The sequence below is a fragment of the Balaenoptera acutorostrata genome, chromosome 12 (genome assembly GCF_949987535.1).
Source record: "Balaenoptera acutorostrata chromosome 12, mBalAcu1.1, whole genome shotgun sequence".
Lineage (NCBI taxonomy): Eukaryota > Metazoa > Chordata > Mammalia > Artiodactyla > Balaenopteridae > Balaenoptera > Balaenoptera acutorostrata.
Window position 1 is genome coordinate 45,358,715 of NC_080075.1, and position 5,020 is coordinate 45,363,734.

A 5,020-nucleotide genomic window follows, 5' to 3' on the forward strand; every position below is an offset into this window, starting at 1 on the left:
CTGTGCTTCTGAGATCTTCAGATTGTTTATACCATAAAACTCTGCTATAACTTTCATAACGGTAACATGGATTAAGATGTATTGTCATTGGGTCCAGTCCCCTGCCACCTCCTGAAAGTGAGGGCTGGGAGTAGGCTAATGTTCTCATTTTGTGAGGCAGGTAGGATGTGAGAAGGAGAAAAAGCAGGCAACTCTGTCTTGTGAAACAGGGATCTCCAGTATTCTCCAGGCTCAGTTTCCTTGACAAGGCTAATGAATTGGATATAGGTTGAAGATTTAACACTTACAAACACAGCATAACCTGTTAAATTTGAATTTCAGATAAATAACAAATAATTACTTAGTGTAAGTATGTCCATGCAGTATTTGGACATGCAAAACTTATATACATACAAATACAAATACAACATACAAATACAAAACTTATTTGTCACTTATCTGAAGTTCGTATTTAATTGGGTATCTGGTATTTTTCCGTTGACCCTAACTGGATGCTAACTGACCAGAAGATTCTTAGGATTATTGCCCCTGTCCTTCAAATTACACTGGCCGGCCACAAGCCCCATAAATATCCTCCTGAATGTTTGATCACTTTCCTTTTCTGGCTGCCGCTGGGAGAGGAGCTGCCTCCAAGTCCACGCATTTGCAATGAATGGTCCTGTGGAACTGCTCCAATTTCCTGATCAAGGAGAACAGACAGATATAGGACACCCACCCCAATAATCTGAAGGTCCACAATTCTTTCCATTACAACTGGCTGATGGACCACAAGACTGTGACGTGGAGCCGGCAGCAGGTGGCAGAAGTGGAGATCTGGCCCTACAAAGCCCGCTACCTCCTACATGCAGACCACCATCAACAAGAACTCCCCTGCCACCCTCAGCAGTATCCAGAACATAATCTGCAAAATCAAGTACCTCTGGGATCTGAGCATAGTCTCCAACTGCAGAGCCAGCGCCATCCTGCACAGCAGACGCCTGTGACGGTGAAGAGGAGGCAGACGTGCCCCACCAAGAGCTCTTGAACACAGCCCTCCCTCCCTGCCCCCCAGAGCAACAAAGATGTCAGCCAACATTTCTCCAAAAAAAAAAAAAAAAAAAAGCCACCAGGTCATTCTAAACTGCAGCCAGAACAAAGTTGGATTTGGATTGTGAAGAGCCTTTAGAATCCAAGGTCAACTAACTGCCCAGGTCTGCTGTGGTTATTTCAGTAACTTCACAGTACTGCAATTCTGCATCATCATGTTTCGGACCCTACTTATTGTATTATAGCAACTTTCTCTTTTGTATCTCACAGAAAGGGACAGTAATTAGCTTAGTACTTGCAATGAGGAAGTTTGTATAACAGCAAGATTATGTCCTCTTAATATCTTTTCAACAAATAGCACTGTGATCTACAATTTCTTTTAATCTCTAAAAAAGAATATTCACATTTTAAAGCTTATAATGTTGATTGTAAAGACTAAAGATAGGGAGAGGCATATCTGATAAATAAAGGCTTTCTTGCCTTCTCGTTTGTGAGTCCGGGATGTGGCCTCCTGAAAAGCTGCCCAATCAGGGGCTCTGCTTCGTTAAATCAAATGTGTTAGTGCTACATGCTTTTACAGGTGGAGCTGTGAGGCTCAGCTTTCTCAGCTACCCTTGGTTTCCCTGTGTCAGTCTTGCAGAAGTAGCTAGTATCTTGATGAAGAACCTGCTAAGGGGACCCATTAACAATAAAATGACTCTGGGTTGAAGGCAAAGCAGTAGTCACCTGAGCAAAGCCAAGGGGAGGGAGTGGATACTGGGAACACAGAGAAGTCTGTGATACCAAATGAGGGAGATGTGGTTGAGGTCCTTTAGTGGCAAATCTGGAGGTATTTCTGAGCCAAAGGAAATGTCTTTGAGTTATACCAGCTGCAGACTTCTGCTAGAGATGTAAAGTCTCATAGGTGTACAAAATTCATCACCCAGTGATCAGAAGACCTACTTTTGTCCCCGCCAAAGTCACATAAACTACACCCTCCCTCTTTATATGCAGGCACTACTGTAGGGTAAGAAACAGAGGAGGGAGGAAGTTATCTGAGAAACTAAGCACTGTTCTCCGGAGAGACTCCTTTCTCTCACTGCCTCTGTATCAGATATCTTGGATTCATTGCACACAACAAAAATCCCTTATATAGATAGCTTTATCATCAGTATGACTGTGAAATCCTTGAGGGTAAACATTGTTTCTCAGTATACTTGGTAAAGTGCCTCAGGAGAGAAGACACACATCTAAAGAGATCAAATTGTGCAGAAAAACATGTAGCAAAAAGAGAAATGTGCCAAAGGCATATATGGCTAAAATCAATCTTTCTCTCTCTATCCAGTATTCATAGAAAATTATAGAAACCATAGGCAAAAAATATCAATAAAGAGTGAAAAATCACCTGTAGTTCTGTTGTTCAAACATGTTTCCCATTTGTATTTTGTCACTCCTGGCTCTGCCCCTTGCAATGGAATTATATGAGGCACAATGGTTATACTAGCTTTTCGGTTATAAGTATATCCTGAACAACTCTCCTTGGTAATAAACCCAAATCTACACCCATTCTTAATGGTGGGGCATGATTTTTTGCATTAAATTTTTTCAGATTAAATTAGCCATTTAAGTAAATTGTTATTTTTTTTTGCTTTAAGCAATGATGTAATGAGCAGTCATGCATATACATCGTTGGTTATAGGGTGTTTATTACTTTATTTACTTTGATGAGATCATGCTTCATTTTGAAAAATTCATCTATTTTCTTATTTTTCTTCCATATGAATGCTGTATTTATTCGTGAAGATTTTCTTCAGACCTTTATTTGTGTTGATTTGTAAATGTTCAAACTTTTACAGTTTTATATCTCCTTATATAATTGCTTATTCATTTAACAAATATTTATGAGGGACCTGCTATTTACTTGGCACTAGACAAATAAAGGTAATAAATATGGCTTAGTGGGAAGAGGCACGGAGAAACACCAGTAATCAGAGAGTAAATACATGATTCTATTTGCAATGAGAGTTATGACAAAAGCTCACGGTGATTAAGTTGTGAATCCTGTGTCAGAGACGGCATCATTGTGAATGGAGATTTAAGCTGAGACATGATATAGGCAAAGTGCAGGAGGAAGCGCATTAGTGAAAAAGGGAACAGCTGTACAAGGGTCCTATGGCTACATATTTTTGAAGACCTGAAAGACTGGCATGGCCAGAGCATATAAGCAAGGGAAGCAGGTACACAAGATGAGCTAGGAGAGACAAAACAGCACTTTAAATGCTTTGATAAGGACTTTGTGTTTTGGGGGTTGCATTGTGCAGCTATTTAAATTGTAGTCATCTATGAGACATACTCGTAATTTGTTTGAGGAAGATTTTAAATCACCTCTTGTTTATTAAGAAATAGATAGCCATGTAATTTCCATTGTGAGATAGTTCTAATTATTTAAGATTTGAAGCCAATGAAGATAATTAAAGGTACATCATTGAAAGAAGCAACGATTCAGTCGAATTATGTTCTAAACACACATCTGAGAGTTTTTTTTACCTGTATGCAATAGGAGCATATATCTTATCGATGCTGTTATTTTAACTTAATCTTTATTTTTAACCATGAGTCTTATCATTCTGATGAATCCGTTGCATTTCTAGCAAGGTATGGCTGATCAAAAGTGGGGTTGAACCAGGAGCTACCTGGATCTTGCCTCTGGGCTAGGCTCTTGCCTAACGGAAGTTATCACAGGATGTGATCTTACAAGACAATTCCTTCTGTGCCAGGAAGCTAGATTTTGAGAACTACAGCCAGCCTCCAATATCCACAGGTTTAGCATCAGCAGGTTCAACTAACTACGGATCAAAAATATTAAAAAAAAAAGAAATTCAGGAAAGTTCTAAAAAGCAAAACTTGAATTTTCCCTGCTCTGACAACTATTTACATAGTATTTACATTGCATTAGCTATTATAAGTAATCTAGAGTTGATTTAAAGTATACAGGAGGATGTGCATAGGCTATATTCAGTTATTATGCCATTTTTATATAAAGGACTTGAGTGTCCAAGGATTTTGGTATTTTGAGGGGGAGGGTCCTGAAACCAATCCCCCCAAACTGCTGAGGGATTTAGAAAACTAAGTTTTGAAAATTCAAGCTGATCAGTTCTTACACAAATCCTTAGGAATATTTTGTTCAGAAGTGTTTTTCCTGAACTGAATTGTAACATACTACTTTCTTTTATTCTTCCTATTGTGACTTTAACCAGTGATTTATGTAATTACATACCTAAAATAGAACTGTATCTATCAAAAAATAAACACAGAACCAAGGATTAAAGCTCAATGACAGAACTTCTCGTAGAATTTATTATGGATTCCATTTAAATAATTTCTACTCTGTAAGACACTGTATTTCATGCTTCTCATGTATTAGCTCTGTTCTTCATATCAGCTCTGAAAATTAGGAATTGATATTTTCATTTTATTTGTGAGGAGCCTGAGGCTCAGAGAGGTTGCATCACTTTCGCAAAGTCACAGTACTGTAAGTGGCAGAGCCAAGATTCACTCTGCATCTGTTTTTTATGCCGAGACTCTAGTGGCCTTTTTATTATACCATTTTCTTTGAAGGAAATTCCTGTAACATCATGTCTCATACCAGGGACTCTACTAAACCATATGGCATCATTTTAATGCAAATTCAAAAGAGCAGCTCATGAACATACTCTGAGCAGCCTGGTGCTAAAGGTATGTGACTCGGTAGACAGAGGACAGGCTGAACTTCAGTCCCCACTCGCTCCCTCAACCAGGACCCTAGAGCCGTGAACAATAGACACAACCACATCTGAGGACCTTGAACATGATGGAAAGTACATTATGTAAACAAATGATCTAAATTAAAATGTCTACTTAATATTTGAAAGCCAATTAATAAGTTGAACTGCAATAAAACCAAAATAAGTCCTTAGTTTTTCCAGAGAATTTGATTATTCCAAATATTAAATTTTATCTCCAGGTATAGTGCAGA

At 38.5% G+C, this 5,020-nt stretch overlaps 1 pseudogene; it reads left to right on the forward strand.

Annotated features, from left to right (window-relative positions):
• The first annotated feature begins 580 nt into the window (after positions 1-580).
• LOC114238826 (60S ribosomal protein L28-like) lies at positions 581-1,024 on the forward strand (annotated as a pseudogene).
• Positions 1,025-5,020: the final 3,996 nt, after the last annotated feature.